Source organism: Theropithecus gelada, chromosome 12 (genome assembly GCF_003255815.1).
Source record: "Theropithecus gelada isolate Dixy chromosome 12, Tgel_1.0, whole genome shotgun sequence".
NCBI lineage: Eukaryota > Metazoa > Chordata > Mammalia > Primates > Cercopithecidae > Theropithecus > Theropithecus gelada.
Genome location: NC_037680.1, coordinates 2,970,321 through 2,994,021, shown reverse-complemented (window position 1 = coordinate 2,994,021; position 23,701 = coordinate 2,970,321). Strand labels below are relative to the sequence as shown.

The window sequence follows — 23,701 nt, the reverse complement described above, 5'->3', positions numbered from 1 at the left end:
AAACTTTTTTTTTTTGAGACGGAGTCTCGCTCTGTCGCCCAGGCTGGAGTGCAGTGGTGTGACCTCGGCTCACTGCAGCCTCTGTCTCCCAGGCTCAAGCAATCTTTTCACCTCAGCCTCCAGAACAGCTGGGACTACAGGCGCATGCCACCATGCCTGGCTAATTTTTTGTATTTTTAGTAGAGACAGGGTTTCGACAGGTTGCCCTGGCTGGTCTCCATCTCCTAGGCTCAAGAGATACTCCTGCCTCAGCCTCCCAAAGTGATGGGATTACAGGCATGAGCCACCACACTTGGCCTGTAAAAATGATCATGAAAGTATACCAGAATTTGTCAAACACTTACTCTCCATCTAAGGAGATGATCATATGGCTTTCCTTAGTCTATTAATAGACTAAATTATCCTGACTGATTTTCAAATTTTGAACCAGCCTTGTATTCCCAGAATAAACCTCATTGATCACAATGTATTATCCTTTTTATACTATATGTTGCTGGATTTGATTTACTAATATTTTGTTGTGACTTCTGAATCTATGTTCATGAGGGATACTGGTGTGGCTTTCTTTTCTTGTAATATCTGTATCTGGTTTTATATCAAGCCTCATAAAATGATTTGAGAGGTATGTCTTCTAATATTTCCTGGATGAGAGTATGCAGAATTGATATTATTCTTAAATATTTGGTAGAAGTGGCCGGTGAAACCATCTCAAACTCAACTTTCCTTTGGAAGATTTTTAACTATAAATTCAATTCACTAAGCTATAAATTCAATTTTATTTTATTTTATTTTATTTTATTTTTTGAGACGGAGTCTCGCTCTGTCGCCCAGGCTGGAGTGCAGTGGCCGGATCTCAGCTCACTGCAAGCTCCATCTCCCGGGTTTACGCCATTCTCCTGCCTCAGCCTCCGGAGTAGCTGGGACTACAGGCGCCCGCCACCTCGCCCGGCTAGTTTTTTTGTATTTTTTAGTAGAGACGGGGTTTCATCGTGTTAGCCAGGATGGTCTCGATCTCCTGACCTCATGATCCACCCGCCTCGGCCTCCCAAAGTGCTGGGATTACAGGCTTGAGCCACCGCGCCCGGCCTCAATTTTATTTTATTTTTGAAACCAGGTCTCACTCCGTTGCCCAGGCTACACGGCACGGCCAGAGGACCACAGGTTCACCGCCGCCTCAAACTCCTGAGCTCAAGTGATCCTCCTGTCTCAGCCTCCCAAGTAGCTGGGACAATAAACACATGACCCACACCCAGCGTGAATTCGATTTCTTTAATAGATATAGGACTATTCAAGTTACATATTTCTTCTTGAGTGAGTTTTTGTAGTTTGTGTCTTTGAAGGAGTTTATCAATTTCTCCTAAGTCATCAAATTTGGGGGCATAGAATTGTTCATGATATTCCCTCATTATCATTTTAATATCTGTAAGATCTGTAGTAATATTCCCCCCCTTTCACTCCTGATATTGTTTACTTAGGCCCCCTCCTTAACCTCTCCCCATCTCTCTCTCTCCGAACAGTCTGTCATTCTTTCAAGTCAAAACTGGGCTCCTTGGAAAAAGTAAATAGTACAATTATGTAAGTGCTTTCTCTCAAGAAAATTGCCCTACTTCTATAAATAGCAAAAGTGCTTTATCCATACTCTCTTTTTTCCCCCCCCAAGCAACAGGGTCTCACTCTGTCACCCAGGCTGTAAGGCAGTGGCACAATCATACCTCACTGCAACCTCAAACTCCTGGGCTCAAGCAATCCTCCCCCCTCAGCCTCCCAAAGTACTGTGATTATAGACATGAGCCACCACAGCCAGCCCACGCTTCCCATTTCATCATGTTATATGTATTCGTGTGCTTGGCTGCCATAAAAATACCACAGACTGGGTGGCTTAAAAACCACAGAAATTTAGTTTTTCACAGTTCTGGAAGCTGGAAGTCCAAGATCAAGGTGCTAGCATAGCCAGATCCAAGCGAGGGCTCTCTTTCTGGCTTGATGGAAAGAGAAACAGCAAACTCTCTGGTGTTACTGCTATTAAAGGTACTATTCCCATCATGAGGGCCCCAACCTCACGACCTCAGCTAAACCTAGTGATGTCCCAGAGGCCTCATCTCCAAATGTCATCACAGTGGGGGTTACTACCTCAGCATATAAATATAAGGGAACACAACTCAATCCAAAACATCCTGTATTAGAAATCATATGCTCAAGAGGTGACATTAATGAAATTATATTGACCACTTCATCAATGACATTCTTAAGTGAAACTGTCTTTTTTCTTTTCAACTACCAGCATGAGGTAAAAGTAACGCACCTGCTACAGTTTGGTAGCACTGCCTTGAATGATGCTAAGGAGCTAGTAGTTTTATCCATTACTGCTTTATAACATAACTACAAGCATCAACAGTAAAAACACCTGATAATGTCTTAGTATCTTAGTAGTGGTATGAAAAGTTCTGACCTCACTTTGAGAACTCAACATTGCCTTACAGAATTAAGTTCAACTAGCAATTTAAGCTATTCTTGGCAGGACAGGTGGCTCACGCCTATAATCCCAGCACTTTGAGAGGCTGAGGCAGGCAGATCACTTGAGGTCAGAAGTTCGAAACCAGCTTGGCCAACATGGTGAAACACTGTCTCTACTAAAAATATAAAAATTAGCCAGGCATGATGGCGGGTGCCTGCAATCCCACCTACTCGGGAGGCTGAGGCAGGAGAATTGCTTGAACCCGGGAGGTGGAGGTTGCAGTGAGCTGAGATCATACCACTGCACTCCAGCCTGGGCGACAGAGCAAGACTCTGTCTCAAGGAAAAAAAAAAAAACTCAATTTAGTCCAGGCAAGGTGGGTCAAGCCTGTAATCCCAGCACTTTGGGAGGCCAAGGCAGGAGGATCACTTGAGGCCAAGAGATCAAGACCACCCTGAGCAACATACTGAGACCTTATCTCTACAAAAATAAAACAAATTTGCCGGACGTGGTGGCAGACACTTGTGGTCCTAGCTACCTGGAAGGCTGAGGAAGTAGAATCACCTGAATCCAGGTGTTAGAGGCTACAGTGAGTTATGATCATGCCACTGTACTCCAGCCTGGGTGACACAGCAAGACCCTGTCTCAAAAAAAAACAAAAACAAAAGACTCAATTTAAAACTGTGAAATTTCACCATCTTACTCAACTTGAGAAATAGAGGCGAGAATTCAGTTTTAAGAAACTCTATTTTTCGGGCAGGCACAGTGGCTCACGCCTGTAATCCCAGAACTTTGGGAGGCCAAGGCAGGAGAACAGATTGAGCTCAGAAGTTCGAGACCAGCCTGGGCAACATGGTGAAACTCCGTCTCTACCAAAACACAAAAAATTAGCCAGGAGTGGTGGCGCACCCCTGTGGCCCCAGCTACTTGAGTGGCTGAGGCGGGAGAATCATTTGAGCCCAGGAGGTTGAGGCTGCAATGGTAGAGGCTGCAGTGAGCCAAGATCGTGCCACTGTACTCCAGCCTGGGTGACAGAGCGAGATCTTGTCAAGACAGACAGACAGAGACAAAAAAGAAAGCAAGCAAGAAAGAAAGAAAGCCGGCCAGGCGCGGTGGCTCACGCCTGTAATCCCAGCACTTTGGGAGGCTGAGGCGGGTGGATCACCAGAAGTCAGGAGTTCTAGACCAGCCTGGCCAACATGGTAAAACCCCGTCTCTATTAAAATACAAAAATTAGCCGGGCGTGGTGGCAGGCACCTGTAATCCCAGCTACTCGGGGGGCTGAGGCAGGAGAATCGCTTGAACCCGTGGGGCAGAGATTGCAGTAAGCCGAGATTGTATCATCGCACTCCAGCCTGGGGGACAAGAGTGAGATACTCAGGAGGCTGAGGCAGGAGAGTCACTTGAACCCAGGAGGCAGAGGTTGCAGTGAGCCAAGATCACACCACTGCACTTCAGCCTGAGCAACAGAGCAAGGCTCCATCTCAAAAAAAAAAAAAAAAAGAAGAAGAAGAAAGAAAGAAACTATATTTTCCACTCTAGTATACAGTATAGGTAAAATCTTTCCAAAACAATAAAGATCACAATGGATCTCCTTTCATGACTAAACAGTATTAACTTACAAAAGATAAAAATATAAATACAGTTGCTAGTTCTATGTTAGATTAAGTTTTCACCCAAAAATCTAGGATAGTTTTAGTTGGAAGCTCTGTAAAAGCGAAATACAGCATTTATGCCATATGTTATAGGTCCATCCAAATGGAGAATTCAGCCCAGTATAATATTTGTAGACCATTTTTAAAAAATAAGTAAATAAAGCCCATCTAGTACTAATCTTGAGTATATTTGACTCAAAATCAATTTTAAATGAGAAGTACAACTGCTAAGAGGACCTTTCATAAGTCCTTTCATAAGTGCTTAAGAAATACTTTCATGGCCGCGCGTGGTGGCTGGCTCACGCCTGTAATCCTAGCACTTTGGGAAGCTGAGGCAGGTGAATCACCTGAAGTCAGGAGTTCAAGACCAGCCTGACCAACATGGCGAAACCGTGTCTCTACTAAAAACACAAAAAATTAGCTGGGTGTGGTGGCAGGCGCCTGTAATCCCAGCTACTCAGGAGGCTGAGGCAGAAGAATCACTTGAACCCAGGAAGCGAAGGTTGTTGAGTCGCCAAGATCACTCCAGCCTAGGTGATAGAGTGAGACTCCGTCTCAAAAAAAAGAAATACTTTCAAGCTGGGTGTGGTGGTGTGCACTCGTAATCCTAGCTACTGGGAGGCTGAGGCAGGAGGATCACTTGAGCCCAGTGGTTCAAGTCCTAAGCAACATGATAAGACCCTGGTGTCAAAACATAAAAATAAAATACTTTCTATTCCTAAACTGCATGCTACTAATATCTGTAGGTTGATGGTGAACATGGAATCAGTACAAGGGAAGTAAGTTATGAAGCAATAACTTTCTTTTTTTTTTTTTGAGAGGGAGTCTCACTCTGATGCCCAGGCTAGAGTGCAATGGTGCGATCTCGGCTCACTGCAACCTCCGCCTCTCGGGTTCAAGCAATTCTCCTGCCTCAGCCTCCCGAGTAGCTGGGACTACAGGCGTGTGCCACCACGCCTATCTAATTTTTGTATTTTTAGTAAAGACAGGGTTTTACTATGTTGGCCAGGATGGTCTCAAACTCCTGCCCTCATGATCCGCCCACCTCAGCTTCCCAAAGTGCTGGGATTAGAGGCGTGAGCATCATGCCCTACCTGAAACAATGACTTTTAATGACGAAGGTCCTAATACCCTGATGGGTCCCAATCTCTAGAACACAGCTACATCTGTCAGGCAGGCAGAATTACATTTTTTTAGTCCATAACAATGGACCAATTCGTTAAATTTGTAGACTTACATACTCCAGTTTAAAGAAAACACAGAGAAAAAAAGTTACCAAACCATAGGATACACAAACATACAAGAAATTCTAAAAGCTAACAGCCTAAGCAACATAGCAAAACCTCCTCTCTATATTAAAAAAATACCAAAATATTAGCCAGGCATGGTGGCATGTGCCTGTGGCCACAGCTACTCGGGAGGCTGAGATGTGCGCAGGACGTCCAGGTTGCAGCGAGCTGAGATGGAGCCACTGCACTCTAGCCTGGGCAACACAGCAAGCCTTTGTCTCAAAAAAAAAAAAAAAAGATAACTGTCTTGAAACCTCCAGAAGTTAATGCAAGAAGGAGAAAACGGGGAGGGGAGAGCTATTCTAGGTAAGACTAAAAGATAAAAGCAACCTTGATGGAATCTTGGTTCTTTTTTTAAAAAAAAAAAAGTAGCCTAAGATATTTTGGGGCAATTAGGTAAACTTGGTATACAGAATAGATTTACCTAGGTAAATCAGGTAAATAGAACAGGCATCAATATTAGGTGATTATTGTTTTTTGTTTTTTGTTTTTTTTTTTTTGAGACGGTCTTGCTCTGTCACCTAGACCGGAGTGCAGTGGCACCATCATAGCTCACTGTAACCTCGACCTCCTAGGCTCAAGCGATCCTCCCACCTCAGCCTCCTGAGTAGCTGGGACTATACAGCATGTGTCACCACATCTGGCTAATTTTTGTACATTTTTTTTACAGACAGGGTTTCAACATGTTGCCCAGGCTAGTCTCAAGCTCCTGGCCTCAAGGGATCTGCCCGACTCACAGTCTCCCAAAATGCTGGGATTACAGGCATAAACCACCACACCCGGCTGTTAATTTTCTCATGTGGGAGAGACAGCACTATTGTGGTTAAGGAAAATCTCTATTGCAGCCGAGCACAGTGGCTCACGCCTATAATCCCAGCACTTTGGGAGACCAAGGTAGGTCCCATCACTTGAGCTCAGGAGTTCAAGTTCAAGCCCAGGCTGAGCAACAAAATGAGACCCTGTCTCTACCAAAAAAAAAAAAAAAAAAATCATTTCTTGGGCTCTTTCCCAGCATACGTACACACACTCTCTCTCTCATTTCCTCTTTCCTGTTTCAATTTTAGTTTTCTTCATTACATGCTTTTTTATTCCATTTTATTCACCAGTTTTATTCCCACCTTTTATGTACACTATCTTCATGCTCTTTGTATACCACCTTCAGGGAAAACAATCTACATTAATGTCTTTGTATTTTTGTCTCCTAAATGACTAGGTTCAGGGAAAAAATTTCAGTACACATTTTGGTTGTTTGAATTTTGAATTAAAAAGCATACTTCTTATATCCTTGGAGTTAACAACAAAAAATAATTTAACCAGAAAAACTGTTTCCCCAAGATCAAACTATAATCAATCCTCATTAGTCCCAGATTCTGTACTTGTGAATTTACCTACTTGCTAAAACTGACCTGTAGCCCCAAAACCAATACTCACAGTGCACCGCTAGTCATTCCACCACACAAAGCACATGAATGTCCACGAATGATCACCATGGCAGGAAAAATTCCCATCTGCTCAGAGCGCAAGTTACCACCCCAGGTCAAACAAGGCAACACTCTATCTTCTTACATCAGCTCTCACACTCCAAACAAGTGTCTTTTTCCCACTCTATCCAGTGTTGCATTTTTCACGTGTTTGTACTTTTTGTTGGCAATTTCACTATTTCAACTGGTCCCCCAGGTAGTGCTAAAGTGCTGTCTAGTATTCCCAAGTGCAAGAAGGCTGATGTGCAGTAAGCCCCGATCACGCCACTCTAGTCCAGCCCCTATTAATATTAATCACAATTTGAGTGACTGATATATATGAGGGAGGCACTGAGCTACACATCTGGTATATACAAATATGTTTATATACACATGTATGTATATGAACACACATTTAAAATCTGCCAAGAAAAGTTCTGTCAATTCCCATGATTATCTGGCAGATTTAAAGGCTAAAAATTGTTACTAGAATTAAAGCAGAAAAAGGCCCTAGTTGGTAAATCAGTTTTGAACAAAGATATGACAACTCTTGCAAATCACAAAATAATTAATGTAACCAGTTGACTCCTGATGATTTTCCTATTTTAGACCTTTTAGCTACACAATATAACTGATAAACGTTAGCTCTCTCTCAAAGACATTAAACCAGGCCAGGCGCAGTGGCTCATGTCTGTAAATCCCAGCACTTTGGGAGACTGAGGCAGGCAGATCATGAAGTCAGAAGTTCGATACCAGCCTGACCAACATGGTGAAACCTCATCTCTACTAAAAATAAAAAAATTAGCTGGGTGTGGTGGCATGCGCCTGTAATCCCAGCTACTCAGCAGGCTGAGGCAGGAGAATCACTTGAACCCGGGAGGCGGAGGTTGCAGTCAGTCAAGATTACATCACTGCACTCCACCCTGGGCGACAGAGCGAGACTACGTCACCAAAAGAAAAGACATTAAACCAAAAAACCCTTCCAAGCTATATTATGAAATGTTTTAGTGGCTTTTTTTGTAAAAGTGGGAACACTAAACTGCTATTCAGGTGACCTGAATTCTGCCACTAACAATGTAACTATGAAATTTAATCTCTCTAGTGTTGTTTGCTTATCTTCAAATTAAAGGGTCTAGATTTGATGATCTCTACAGGGAAAATAATTTCATACTTTCAAGATTACAAGCCAGGCATGGTGACTCAAGCCTGTAATCCCAACACTTTGGGAGGCTGAGGCAGGTGGGTCACCTGAGCTCAGGAGTTCGAGACCAGTCTGGGCAATATGACAAAACCCTGTCTCTACCAAAAACACAAAAACTTAGCCAGGCATGGTGGTACACAGCTGTGGGTCCTAGCTACTCAGGTGGCTGAAGCAAGAGGATTGTTTGAGCCCAGGAAGTCGAGGTTCCAGTAAGCCGAGATCACACCACCGCACTTCAACCTGGGTGACAGAGTGAGAACCCATCTCAAAAGATTACATAGAAAGCAGGCAAGAAATTTCCAAAATTCCTTTCTTAAACCTGGCTTAACAAATGAATTTAAAAGCATTTAACAAAATAGGAAAAGACAATCATTCCCAAAGGGACAATCCTAAAGAGCTGGTTGGCCCTGAATATTTCAAATCTGTCAACAGCAAGATAAACTGATAAGCTCAAGCTTTTATGAGCCTCTTGATTTCAGAACTGTGGTTCTCAGGTTCTAGTTCTACTATCTACACTGACCTAAGAGCCTAATCAGTTAACTAGTTCCTCAGTATATTTGGAATTTATGATGCGTTTCAGTTACCTTATGACACATACCATCTTAACAGTTTGGTATTTCCCTCCAAACAAGTCAGTATGGATTTCAGAAAAACCAGTGGTTATTAGGGATATGATGAACTGAAAGTTAAACAAATATCTTAAAACGTTGTGAAAAAAAATTCACCAATGAAACCTGTCCTTCATTAATTTTTACTTGACTCTCCCTTTACTAAGTAAAATTTAATAGTTATTGAACACTGCTTTTAATAGAGCCAAAACTAAAACTTATAGCTTTCTTTTTTTTTTTTTTTTTTAAGCCAGTCAAATTTAGCAGTTGGGGGTTGTATATTAACTTTAGTGACACCAATGTTAATAAGTTCTGATAATACACTACCATCAGACCAGCCAAAAGCTTGTATCTTTCTTTTTTTTTTTTTTTTTTTGAGACGGAGTCTCGCTCTGCCGCCCAGGCTGGAGTGCAGTGGCCGGATCTCAGCTCACTGCAAGCTCCACCTCCCGGGTTCACGCCATTCTCCTGCCTCAGCCTCCCGAGTAGCTGGGACTACAGGCGCCCGCCATCTCGCCCGGCTAGTTTTTTGTATTTTTTAGTAGAGACGGGGTTTCACCGTGTTCGCCAGGATGGTCTTGATCTCCTGACCTCGTGATCCACCCGTCTCGGCCTCCCAAAGTGCTGGGATTACAGGCTTGAGCCACCGCGCCCGGCAGCTTGTATCTTTCTAACCACAAGGTCAAACTCACTATAGCTGCTTTCTAATAAAAAAGTCAAACTCATATTCATAATTATACCAATGGACGAGAATCTACATTCTCTAACGAGAAAAATCAATTTTTTAACCAACTGGCAACTGCATTAAATACAGAGAATACACTCATGACCCTGGGTTAGGTGAAATTGCCTTAGATATGATACCAATGCACAATAAACAAAAGAAAAAGTAGGTAAATTGGACGTAATCAAAATTAGAAACTTCTTTGCTTCAATAACACCATAAAAAAATCGAAACATTGTCTTCCTACACATGACTTGGGGAAAAAAGTTAAAAAAAGGAAAACAAACCCACAAAAAGACGGGAAATTTCTGCAAATCATGTATCTGATGAGACTTGCATCCAGAATATACAAAGAACTCTTAAAACTCAATAATAACAAGAAATAACCCAATTTCTTAAATGAGCAAAGAATGTGAATAGTTATTTCTCCAAAGAAGATACACAGGCTGGGCACAGTGGCTCATGCCTGTAATCCCAGCACTTTGGGAGGCCAAGGCAGGTGGATCACTTGGGGTCAGGAGTTTAAGACCAGCCTGGCCAACATGGCGAAACCCCATCTCTACTAAAAACACAAAAATTAGCCGGGCGTGGTGGCGGGCATCTGTAATCCCAGCTACTCAGGAGGCTGAGGCAGGACAACTGCTTGAACCCGGGCGCCAGAGGTTGCAGTGAGATTGCACTACTGCACTCCAGCCTGTGCAACAGAGTCAGACTCTGTTTCAAAAAAAAAAAAAAGGAAGATATACAAATGACAATAAGCACAGGAAAAGATGTTCAGCCTCGATAGAAAAATGCAAAACAAAACCACAATGAGCACCAGGAACAGTGGTTCCAGCTACTTGAATCACCTCCTGCTGGAGTTCAGGCAGGAGGATTGCTTGAGCCCAAGAGTTCGAGGCTGCAGTGCTNAAAAAAAAAAAAAAAAAAAAAAAAAAAAAACAAGCAGCAAAAAAATTCCAATGTTATGAAGGAATTGTAGAGGGAAAAAACCAAAAAAAAATAATAAAACCATGTAACACCATAGACCTTACAAAGTCTATTTCTGTAAACTGTACTTGGCCCTGAGTTTTGTTTAAATCTATTCCTGTACATGAAACTGAAACTTTGTTAAAGCTATTTAAGACAGAAATCTCCTTCCTCTTACGAAAAATAATTGTGTACACAGTATTTCCACAATCAACTGGTTAAAGTTCTTTACTAAAACTTTTAATAGTCTAACTTCTGAAACTCAATGATAGCTATAGTGATGGAATATTACTATTATTGGGTTGTAAAACTTTAGGATGGGCATGGTGGCTCATTGTAATCTCAGCACTTCGGGAGGCCGAGGTGGGAAGATTTAGCCCAGGAGTTTGAGACCAGTCAGGACAGACAACATAGTGAGACCCTGTCTCTAGGAAAAAAATAAAATAAAAAAGAAAAGAAAAACAAAATTAGCCAGGCATGGTAACACACACCTGTTGTCCCAGCTGCTCGGAAGGCTAAGGTGGGAGGATTGCTTGAGCCCGGGAGGTTAAGGCACAGTGAGTTATGATTATACCACTGTACTCCAGCAGGGGAGACAGAGGGAAACCTTGTCTCAGAGGAAAAAAAAACACACACACACACAGAATATAACAACTGTTGGTGAGAATATGAAGAAACTGGAACCATTGTGTACTGACTGCAAAATGGCCTGTAGTGCCAGCTACTCGGGAGGCTGAGGCAGGATAATTGCTTGAACCCAGAAGGCAGAGGCTGCAGTGAGCTGAGATTGTGCCACAGCACTCCTGCCTGGGCGACAAAGTGAGACTCAATCTCAAAAAAAAAATGGTTAGGGCTGGCCAGGCACGGTGGCTCACACCTGTAAACCCAGCACTTTGGGAGGCTGAGGCAGGTGGATCACCTAAGGTCAGGAGTTCAAGCCCAGCCTGGCCAACATATTGTGAAATCCTGTCTCTAATAAAAAATTACAAAAATTATCTGAGCGTGGTGGCGCACGCCTGTAGTCCCAGCTACTTGGGAAGCTGAGACAGGAGAATTGTTTGAACTTGGGAGGTGGAAGTTGCAGTGCACCAAGATCCCACCACTGCATGCCAGCCTGAGCGAGAGCAAGACTCTGTCTCAAAAAAAAAAAAAAAAGGCCAGGCGCGGTGGCTCAAGCCTGTAATCCCAGCACTTTGGGAGGCCGAGACGGGCGGATCACGAGGTCAGGAGATCGAGACCATCCTGGCTAACATGGTGAAACCCCGTCTCTACTAAAAATACAAAAAAAAACTAGCCGGGTGAGGTGGTGGGCGCCTGTAGTCCCAGCTACTCGGGAGGCTGAGGCAGGAGAATGGCATAAACCTGGGAGACAGAGCTTGCAGTGAGCTGAGATCCGGCCACTGTACTCCAGCCTGGGTGACAGAGCGAGACTCCGTCTCAAAAAAAAAAAAAAAAAAAGGTTAAGGCCAAGCACGGTGGCTCCTGCCTGTAATTCCAGCACTTTGGGAGGCACAGGCAGGCAGATCACTTGAGGTCAGGAATTCAAGACCACCCTGGCCAACAGGGTGAAACCCCATCTCTACTAAAAATACAAAAATTAGCCAGGTGTGGTGGCATGCACCTGTAGTCCCAGCTACTCAAGAGGCTGAGGCAGGAGAATGGCTTGAACCAGGAGCGAGCTGAGATCACGCCACTGCACTCCAGCCTGGAGGAGAGAGCAAGACTCCAACTCAAAAAAAAAAAAAGACAGTAACATTTTGCTTGTATTTATCACAATTTATATATATATAAAAAAAAATCAAGTGTCACAAGCATATACAGCATGCCAACTTTCTTCTAAGAATGTGAAAATAAGAATACACACAGTAAAAACAGGAGTGAACTCCACAGCTCAGAGACAGAAGCAAGACTTAACTACTTTTTGTTCAGCCTCTGTCTCCCGGGTGCAAGCAATTCTCCTGCCTCATCCTTCAGAGTAGCTGGGATTACAGGCATGTGCCACCACGCCTGGCTAATTTTTGTATTTTTAGTAGAGACGGGGTTTCACCATGTTGGCCAGGCTGGTCTCGAACTCCTGACCCCAGGTGATCTGCCCCCCTCGGCTTCCCAAAGTGCTGGGATTACAGATGTAAGCCACCATGCCCAGCTAGTACTTTTTCAATATAGTATTTAATTTTATTCCTTCTGGGTTACAGGTGCCTAAAAAAAATTTTTCAGTAAATTTTAAACCACGTAAATAACATATTAAAAAGACTAAATTATGGCTGGGTACAGTGGCCCATGCCTTGTAATCCTAGTATTTTGGGAGGCTGAGGAGGGAGGATCCGATGACCCCAGGAGTTTGAGCCCAGACTGGGCAACATGGCAAAACCCAGACTACACCAAAAAATACAAAAAATTAGCCAGGCATGGTGGTGCGCACTTGTAGTTCCAGCTACTTGGGAGGCTGAGTTAGGAGGATCACCTAAACCTGGGAGGTTGAGGCTACAGGGAGCCAAAACTGCAAGCACTACACTCCAGCCTGGGTAAGAGATTGAGATCTTGTCTCAAAAACAAACAAACAAAAAAACTAAAGAGGAAGAAAAAGCAAACTCTAATAATGAATACAAACAAAAACTGTTAAATTTGATAATCAAAATAAACAAATTCAACAAACAAGCAGAAAAATGTTATTTCAAGTAACTTTTGAACACAGTTCATCTTTAATGCAGTATACTCTAAGGAAAAAAAAGGACTGAAAAAAACTGCACTTGGTAGGGTTATTGCTAGCAAAATACTGGCATCATAAATCTGAATCTGTTTTCTGTGTAGGAAATGCCAATAATGTTAATTTGGATTAGGAATTTAAAATACCAGTGTAGGTCAGGCACAGTGGCTCACATCTGTAATTCCAACACTTTGGAAGGCCAAAGTGAGTGGATCACTTAAGGCCAGGAGATCGAGACCAGCCTTGCCAACATGGTAAAACCCCATCTCTACTAAAAATATAAAAATTAGCCAGACGCCTGTAATCCTAGCTGCTCGGAAGGCTGAGGCACAAGAATTGCTTAAACCCAGGAGGCAGAGGTTGCAATGAGCCGAGATGGCACAACTGCACTCCGGCCTGGTTGACAGAGGGAGACCGTCTCAAAAAATAAATAAAATAAAATACCAATGTAAGCTGATGATTTTTAAAATCATGTTTTCTAGCTCTGTCCACTGAAAAGGACCTACAATCAAATGCATACACCACCAAGTATCCAAATCCCTGTTTATAAATAATATTTTCTACCAAAAGAAGTGGGGTTCCTTGGAGAAATGGGAAGATACAAAAGGAAAGGAAAAGACAAAAAGAATTTGGGTTATTGTTTTGCCAAGAAAGCAAAGGAGCCCTCAAATTAACTGGGGTTAGTCCCAGGTGCTTGGGAGACTGAACTGGGAGAATCACTTAAGCCCAGGAGTTCCAGGCTGCAGGCAGCTATGATCTTGCCACTGCACTCCAGCTCAGGCAAGCAAGTGAGACCCTGTCTCAAAAAACAAAACAAAACAAAACAAAAAGACCAAAGGCAACAAGGGCCAAAAACCTGGTCCCGCTTAAAGACTAAGAGATAAGAAATATCTACATTGGATACTGGATTAGAGAAAGAAATATTCTGTGAGATGTTACTGAGACAACTAGAGAAATCTGAGTATGAATTTTTGATACTATATAAATGTTCAATGTCCAGAATTAGTTAATATTGTGGGTATTTAATAAATTTGTTCTTGGGGGGGAAGTGCATATCTGTGAATAACACTAAATGGCTCAGAAAATAATACATGAGGGGCTGGGAGGCAGGGAGGGAGGGAGGAATAAAGCAAAGGTGACAAAATATTAAAAATGGGTGAATCAGAATTAAAAGTACATAGGAGTTCTTTGAACTATTCTTCCAACTCTTTTGTTCATATTTATTTCAAAATTTAAACGTTTAAACACGGAAGGGGGAAAGCAGAAGAAGCTCTTTATTACAGAAAAGTTAATGAATGTAAACAAATAACAAAATTGGAAAACTCCCAATAAATGACTCAGTTAATAATCATCAATCATTAGGTGAAAAGTATTTTGAGAAGTGAGGTACTCCCATGATGCTAAAGTTATCACCCCACAGATCAAGTATAACTGCAAAGGGAAAAATATACCTCTGATGAAGAAATCCAATGGACACATTAACCAAGTAAATCTGGCATTGTAAATGAGGCAAGCTAACATCTGGCAGTCCCTACCATCTTACTGAGGGATCATAGCTAGAAGTATATCCTCACACTATAAATCACATATCATCACCTGTGAAGTTTTTTTTTCTTTTTTTTTTTTTTCGAGACAGGATTCTCTTGCCACCTAGGCTGGAGTACAGCAGCAGGATGTCGGCTCACTGCAACCTCCACCTCTCTGGCTCAAGCAATCCTCCTGTCTCAGCCTCCCAAGTAGCTGGGACTACAGGCAAAGGCCACCAAACCCGGCATATTTTTCTTTTTTCTTTTTTTTTAAAGTACAGACGCTGGGTGCGGTGGCTCACACCCGTAACCCCAGCACTTTGGGAGGCCGAGGAGGGCAGATCATGAGGTCAGGAGATCGAGACCATCCTGGCTAACACGGTGAAACTCCGTCTCTACTAAAAGTACAAAAAATTAGCCAGGCACGGTGACAGGCACCTGTAGTCCCAGCTACTCGGGAGGCTGAAGCAGGAGAATGGCGTGAACCTGGGAGGCGGGGCTTGCAGTAAGCTAAGATTGGGCCACTGCACTCCAGCCTGGGCAACAGAGCGAGACTCCGTCTCAGAAATAAATAAAGAAAGAAATAAATAAAATTAAAGTACAGACAGGGTTTTGCCAAATTGTCCAGGCTGGTCTTGAACTCCCGGGCTCTAGCAATCCATCTGCCTCAGCCTCTCAAAGTGCTGGGATTACAGGCGCGAGCCACCGCACCTGGCCTCTATGAAGCATTTTTGCCAAAAATATTTGACCCAAATTTAGTCAAACCTCTCTAAACCTAACTTCCAGTTTACAGGAAATAAAAGGAATAGAGAAACAATAAGAATTGAGAAACGAAATACATGACATTTTAAGCATACAATAAGAAATTCCAAAATATGGAACATTCTTTAAAAAGATGAGGCTAGCCATTTGTGGTGACAGAGTTGGGAAGGGGCAGCAGGTGCCAGGTCCGGCCTCAAAGGTGGCAAGAAGAACCCCCTGAAACTGCCCAAAAAGCAGGCCAAGGAGATGAATAAGGCTTTCAAGCAGAAACAAGACAAGGAACAGAAGAAACACAAGGAGCTAAAAGCGAAAGCCTCTGGGGAGGGGCTCCAGTCACAGGTGGAATTTAAAAATCTGGCAGAAAGTAAGCTGTGCCTTGTGCCTGAAGCGATGGTGACCCTTGATTTCATTCGTAGTTAAACATCTGTATTCCCTGCCATATCATCTTTTGCCACCTATAGCTGGAATGAAGTGTCGTCTTGAAGCTATTGCACATTTAAGAATAAACTTGTTTAAAAAAAAAAAAAAGGCAAGTGTGTTGACTCACACCTGTAATCCTAGCACTTTGGGAGGTCAAGGCGGGCAGATTGCTTGAGCTGGGAGGTTGAGGCTGCTGTGAGCCGTGACTGTGCCACTGCACTCCAACCTGGATGACAGGGTTAAGACCCTGTCTCAAATAAAATTTTAAAATTTTAAATAAAAAATATGAATAAATTAAAATGCTTACAGTGGTTCATCATCTCTTTAGTTGTTTTTTTGTTTTGTTTTGTTTGTTTGTTTTTTTAAGACAGTCTCGCTATGTTGCCCAGGCTGCAGTGCAGTGGCGCAATTTCAGCTCACTGCAACCTTCACCTCCTGGGTTCACACTATTCTCATGCCTCAGTCTCCTGAGTAGCTGGGACTACAGGCATGCGCAACCACACCCGGCTAATTTTCGCATTTTTAGTAGAGACGACATTTCACAATGTTGGCCAGGCTACTCTCAAACTCCTGACCTCAGGTGATCTGCCTGCCTCAGCCTCCCAAGTGCTGGGATTACAGGCGTGAGCCACTACGCCAGGTCTCTAGTTGTTTTCACTCAGCCATTCCTACCTTAGCTGTGAATTTAAAGTAAAACCAGCCCAGAATCTTGCCAGAGACTGCCCTTTGGTCTTTGTTCTACCATAAACTCTGTATAACATAGAATTAAATCAACTCTTCAACAACTGTGGGACAGAGCAAAAAATATGTATATATATAATTACACCAACTCATTTGGGAAAAAAAAAAAAGATGATCCTAAAGATTTCATGCTAATTGCCTTAGGTATGATAACGATTTTACATGTTTTTAGCTGGAGACTGGCTTGAAATAAAAATGTAGAAAAGTGCAGGAAAAAGCATTATTTCAAAGAGATGCATCCTGAAATATTAAGGGGAGAAGCAGTGTATCTGCAATTTAATTTCAAATCATTCAAGAAAGGGAGGATACAGAGTTAAAGCAAAATGGCTAAATGTTGGTTAACAGTCGAATCCAAACAGAAGGCATATGGGTGTTCACTGTATTATTCTTTCACCTTTTCTGCATGTTTGAAATTTTTTTTTTTCGAGATGGTGTTTCACTCTTGTTGCCCAGGCTGGAGTGCAATGCACAATCTCAGCTCACCGCAACCTCGGCTTCCAGGGTTGAAGCAATTCTCTTGCCTCAGCTTCCCAAGCAGCTGGGATTACATGCATGTGCCACCACTCCCAGCCAAATTTTTTTGTATTTAGTAGGGATAGGGTTTCACCATGTTGGCCAGACTGGTCTTGAACTCCTGACTTCAGGTGATCCACCTGCCTCGGCCTCCCAAAGTGCTAGGATTACAAATGTAAGCCAACGCACCCAGCATGAAATTTCTTAAAGTTGCAAAAAAGTTACCAGAATATTCCATATACCACAAGAGGAAAATTGCTCCTCAACCTACTCAGTTGAGCAGCAAACAGAGTAGAGAACAGGTACCTATAACAACAAACTGCCTAAAGCAGTTTTGCACAAATCATCCCACTCAAGGATCTGCTAAAAATGGTAAGGCACAGAGGCAGGTACTAATGGGACACGAAGTAACAGAAGGCAGTCACACAGACACTAGACTAACTAAACAAGTTACAAATAAATGAGAGTCACTGAATACCTCATTAATTGGATTTAGCTGGATTTTGAGGAGTGAACAGAATAGGAATAGTGTGAAAGGAAGAATACAATCCAGGCGAAGAGTTAATAAGCAACAGCCAAAGATCAGAAATAAACCAAGTCTGTGTTGAAATATGGATTCCAGTAGAGTCATGAGTGGAATTGTTGTAGAAAATTCATTCTTCAATTTGCATAATGCCTAGGTTTTAGGAATACAAAAATATAAGGTACTATAGTATGTCTTCAACGTGCTCACAAAGAGCTGGCAGCAGTGGCTCATGACTATAATCTCAAGACTTTGAAAGGCTGAAGCAGGAGGATCGCTTGAGTCCAGGAATTAAGAGGCTGCAGTGAGCCATGATCAAGCCACTGTATTCCAGCCTGGGTGACAAAGTGAGACCCTGTCTCAGAAAACAAACTAAAAACCAAAGTGCTCACAAAGTAGTGGAGAAGGTACAGCCAAAATACATTAAAGATATACACAAAATGCTTTAATAACAGAGAAAGGAGTGATTAATTTACCAGAGGAAAGAGACTGTCAGTAAATTTCAACAAAGATAGTTGAGTTAATGTTAAAAACTGAAAATGATGTCGCCAATTAAATTCATCACAGAAAGAAAAAAAATGTTAATATTTAAGGAATGCCTACTATATATGAAGCACTTTTTTACCTTTAGGTTTTATAGTTAACATTCTTATACAAAGAAACTGAAGCTTAGAGAGTTTAATTAACTGACACAATATAAAAAAAGGTTGTTAATGGTGAGCCTGGCATTCAAATCTAGGGCCTTTTGCTGCTGAAACCCACGCATGCCCTTTCCAATACTACCTAGCTGTGGGAATTTATAAGCACGCAAATCATGACTATAAGGTACAACACAACTTTAGAAAGTCAGTCATTACCAGAAAATTCGTAAAATGTTTAAGGGCCAGACAGGATGAGAGTAGCACTGCTTAGATTTTCCAATACGCTGAAGAGCTTCAGTCTCTACGACTAATGTAAATGGTTTGAAATGGGGAGATAAATGTTACCAAAGAAAAATCATTTTCAGCAGAGCTCAGTGGCTCACTTCTGTAATCCCAGCACTTTGGGAGGCTCAGGCAGGTGGATCACTTGAGGTCAGGAGTTTGGGACCAGCCTGGCCAACATGGTGAAACTCCGTCTCTACCAAAAAATACAAAAATTGGCCAGGTGCAGTGGCTCACGCCTGTAATCCCAGCACTTTGGGAGACAGAGGAGGGCGTATCACGAGGTCAAGAGATCCAGACCATCCAGGCCAACATGGTGAAACCCCGTCTCTACTAAAAATACAAAAAATTAGCTCCGCATGGTGGTTCGCGCCTGTAGTCCCAGCTATTCGGGAGGCTAAGGCAGGAGAATCACCTGAACCCGGGAGACAGAGGTTGCAGTGAGCTGAGATCACACCACTGCACTCCAACCTGGCGACGGAGTGAGACTCTGTCACAGGAAAAAAATTAAAAAAAATTAGCCGGGCGAGGTAGCACATGCCTGTAGTCCCAGTTACTCGGGAGGCTGAGACAGGAGAATCCCTTGAAGCAGGCTGCTGTGAGCCACGATCGCACCACTGCACCCAGCCTGAACGAAGGAGCGACTCAGTCTCAAAAAAAGAAAGAAAGAAAGAAAGAAAAATCATTTTCACACAGAAAAGCTTTGAACCTAAATCACTGCTAGAGACAAAATATTTTTAAGTATTAAAACTATGGTCAGTTGGTCGAGCGTGACGGCTCACTCCTGTAGTCCCAACACTAGTAGGCAGAGGCGGGTAGATCACTTGAGCCCAAAACTTCGGGCTCGCGACCAGTCCCTACAAAAAAATACAGATAAGGGGGGCATGTTGGCAGTGCCTGGTAGTCCCAGCCGCTAGGAGGCTGAGGTGTGAGAATTGCTTGAGCTAGGGAAGTCGGGATGTCAGTGAGCCGAGGTCGCGTCATAGCTCTTCAGCAAGAGTGATGGAGCTAGACCTTCCTTAAAAGCAAAACACACACACACAAAAACCTAGGGCAGGCAGCAAGCTAGTCACACATTGTAGCTTGTCACACACTGTAGCAACAGAGAAACTTTCACCATCCCAACAAAACAGTTAACATCTCTTACCAAGTTTCAACAGAAATAAAATTTTTGGAATAATGTACAGAAACCTAGTACAATCTGGAATCCATGCTTAACAACTTACCAGTTTATGACAAGTAAACATACTTTGATAATTTACAGGCTCCAACTAAATACTTTACCTAAAAACACTTGTAATATTCCAAACTTGTTGCTAAACAACCTCAAAAGAATTACAGAAACATGGCCGGGCGCGGTGGCTCACGCCTGTAATCCCACCACTTTGGGAGGCCGAGGCTGGTGGATCACGAGGTCAGGAGATCGAGACCATCCTGGCTAACACGGTGAAACCCCGTCTCTACTAAAAATACAAACAATTAGCTCGGCGCGGTGGCGGGCGCCTATAGTCCCAGCTACTCGGGAGGCTGAGGCAGGAGAATGGCGTGAACCCGGGAGGTGGAGCTTGCCGTGAGCTGAGACCTGCCACCGCACTCTAGCCTGGGTGACAGAGCGAGACTCTTGTCTCAAAAAAAAAAAAAAAAAAATTTACACAAATACATTTATAAGTGAAAAAATTTTCACCAATATCTTCGTCGTAATCGTAAAGCTTTACTGTAACCTTACTATCCCATTCTGAAACATGAAGCAGTTCCTTCAGCCATAATCAAATAACATTCCCCCCGCAAAGTAATGGCAAAAGTATATGAACTTATTATTTAGCAAAGAGAGCTCTGAATAAATACCTTAAGTGCTTAGTAAAAATATAATTAAAGTCTTATGTCAACATCAACATAAAACCGTGATGGCAAAATCTGTTTAGTATTTTTCCCCAACCAAAGAAAATTATCCAAGTTAAGTCATCAGCTTCACAGATAAAGATTTTTGTCTAAAGCATTGTAATATATATAAGCCAAAATCTTTTTTTTTTTTTTTTTTTTTTTTTTGAGACGGAGTCTTCCTCTGTCGCCCAGGCTGGAGTACAGTGGCGCGATCTTGGCTCACTGCAACCTCTGCCTCCTGGGTTCCAGCGATTCTCTTGCCTCAGCCTCCCGAGTAGCTGGGATTACAGGCGCCCGCCACCACGCCCGGCTAATTTTTGTATTTTTAGTAGAGACGGGGTTCCGCCATGTTGGTCAGGCTGGTCTCGAACTCCTGACCTCAGGTGATCCGCCCACCTTGGCCTCCCAAAGTGCCGGGATTACAGGCGTGAGCCACCGCGCCCGGCCATAAGCCAACTTTCTACCAAAATTCTTCCCAGGAGTACAGGAAAGACAAGTTAAAATGTCTCCCCAAGTTTCAAGAAGATAGTCTAAATATGGAACTTCAAGTCTCAGCAAAAACTCAAATCTATACAATATTTTATCTTCTTCTGGTCAAGGAGACAAAAAACGCAAAAGTATCTTACAGTAATAAAAAATGGGTCAAATGCAATTAAGGCGAGGAAAAGAAAAATGCCACAAGAGGTACAACTAGCATAACTGTCACTAAAAGGTTTGAATTAAGTAGGTTTACCACTGCACCACGTTCACAGGCTACATATGTACATATATATACACACACATACATACACATATATATGTATATACGGCGTGCATCAGCTCTCCAGAGTGTACTTAAAAAGTAAACTCCACGCTCCCGAGTTGTTCCTTTCAGTGCAGGAGTTTTGTTCATATTCTAATGTCTTCCAAAGCTCCTGAACAGTCAACTTAAGGTCATGTGTGTAGAAACTACTTGAAAACATTCTTGACAGGCTTTCTACGAGTAGCCCGTATTTTTCTGATTTGATTTAAATAGATCCAATTACGGAATTCCCTACCGACCTGCCGCCGCCGCCGCCTCCTTACTCCGGAAGGGGCCACTAATCCCAAGGGTTACAACCAAGTACAAACATTCATTGTCATTTCTTTTAAGAGGGCATGCTAAGATCCTCACTACTTAGTTGCCGGAAGACAACTTAAAATTGGAAACAGGGATCTAGCACAAACCAAATAGAAATACAACTACTCCAAAAAAGCAGGGCTTTGCCTGTCAAGCTGTAGCCTCATCCTTATTATAAACACCGATTTCAAGCCACGATAACATCACGGCTAAGCCTTCAGCTGTTTCGCAGATTTCACGTTAACTTCCCAGGACCCTTTCAACCAACCACTTCAACTCGGCCCACCTCCTTCCACTCCCGCCCCAAACCTCAGTTAAAATGCATTTCCCTCCAAACTTCACGTCTTAACCGTGGCCTGACTTACGTCTTCTCGTCGCCACCGCTTCCAGTCAGGGCCTTAGTTCTACCATGCCCGCTTTTCCCAGTTGGCCTCCGGCCTCCAGCCCCCTCCCATAAGGCTCAAACCTGCCTCGACGAGCCGCCCCGAGGTCGATCCTCCCAGTTCCTCCAACCTTTGCCCAGGCGCCCGTCCAGGCCCCCGAAGCACGCAACGGCCGAGCCTGAAAATGGCGGAGAGTGCCGCTGCCTGCTGCAGGCGAGCAGTCCCGTGTCGCCGCCGCACTCACCGTCTGGCTTTGAGCAGAGCTCCTAACGGCCAGCGAAGCGTTCGTCTTCAGAGCCGGGAATGTCTCTCCTGTCTGGTCGCCCCACTCCGATCCTCTCAATCCCGCTCCTCCAAAGGAGCAGCCGCCATCTTCCCCTATGAGCCACAGAACGCACGCTCTGGGGTCATCACGCACCGGCGGACGGCGCTACGTCACGCGCGCCTGGGCCGCGGGCCTCCGAAAGGCTCGATCTGCGCATGTGCATAGGTGAGGGGCCGGGCCGCTAGACTCTGCCGAGCGCGTCCTTTGTTCCGGAGCGAGGAGGGCTGCGCTGCCTCCTGGATGGGGGAAGCGATTGCGTTTCGCAGGGCTGACTTTTTTTTTACAGTGTGACCTAACCTGGATGCTCTGAAAAACACCCCGTTTTCCAGTGTGTGAAAGAGTATATTTGTACGGGGCCGGTGCGGCAGAGAGAGCGGGTCGTTGGACCGAGCCCACCGAGAGTGGATCTGTGGGAAGCCCCCGTGGGACCTTGCTGAGTCTGGTCACTCGTACAGCTGGTGGCAGCCCTGGCAGATCCCGGCACGCAGTCAGGCTCCACGCCTTACCCGATCCAGTTGTGCCTCTAGATTACGCCTCGCTTAAAGTCGAGCGACCAAGATAGAAAAACAGCCCCACGGTGCAACCACTTTGGAAAAACGCTGCAGTTTCTGCTAAAGCTAAGTGTACGCTTACCTGGTGACCCAGAAATTTCACTTCAAGAGGAATGAGTGAGTGCATACGTCCACCAAAGGCATGTGCAAGAATGCCCATAGAGCCGGTCGCGGTGGCTCACGCCTGTAATCCCAGCACTTTGGGAGGCCGAGGCAGGTGGATCACCTGAGGTCGGGAGTTCAAGACCAGTCTGACCAACATGGAGAAACCCCGTCTCTACTAAAAATACAAAATTAGCCGGGGTGGTGGCGCATGCCTGTAATCCCAGCTACTCGGGAGGCTGAGGCAGGAGAATCGCTTGAACCCGGGAGGCGGAGGTTCGGTGAGCCGAGATCGCGCCATTGCACTCCAGCCTGGGCAAAAAGAGCGAAACTCTGTCTCAAAAAAAAAAAAAAAAAAAATGTCCATAGAACGTTTATTCGTAGTAATAAAAAACTGGTAACCCAAATGCCCATCAGCAGTTGAGTGGCTAAATTATGGTATAGTCGTGCGGTAGATTTCTACAGAGCAATAGGAAGTTATGGATAAACGCAACAGCCTGAACGAATATCAGATATTATTAACTCAGGCACAAAGAGGAGGACGCTGTATGATTCCATTTTGATGAGGTTCAAAATATAATTGCACAGCAAGTTGTTCTCCAATGTGAATCAAGAATCGTACCAGCCTAGGGAACATGGCGCGACCCCATCTTTACGCGTCGTGGTGCGTTCCTGTGACCGCGTTCCTGTGATCGTTCCTGTGATGGGTACTTGGGAGGCTGAGGTGGGAAGATCACTTGAGCCCAGGAGTTGGCAGGTGCAGTGAGCCAAGATCGCACCAGTGCACTTCAGTCTGGGCAAAAGAGTAAGACCTGTCTCAAAGAAGTCTTACTTTTGACTCCATAATCCCCTTCCAAAAATCGGTTCTAAGGATAGCCTCAGAAATC

General features: G+C 43.8%; 1 protein-coding gene across 2 annotated transcripts in view; it reads right to left on the bottom strand.

The window, feature by feature from the left end:
* Positions 1 to 22,254, bottom strand: part of WDR33 (WD repeat domain 33) — a 108,201-nt gene extending 85,947 nt beyond the window's left edge. For both annotated transcript variants that reach the window (XM_025405595.1, XM_025405596.1), the window contains exon 1: positions 22,081 to 22,254. The gene's annotated coding sequence lies outside the window, so the exon portion shown is untranslated. The remainder of the gene's footprint in view (positions 1 to 22,080) is intronic.
* Positions 22,255 to 23,701: the final 1,447 nt, after the last annotated feature.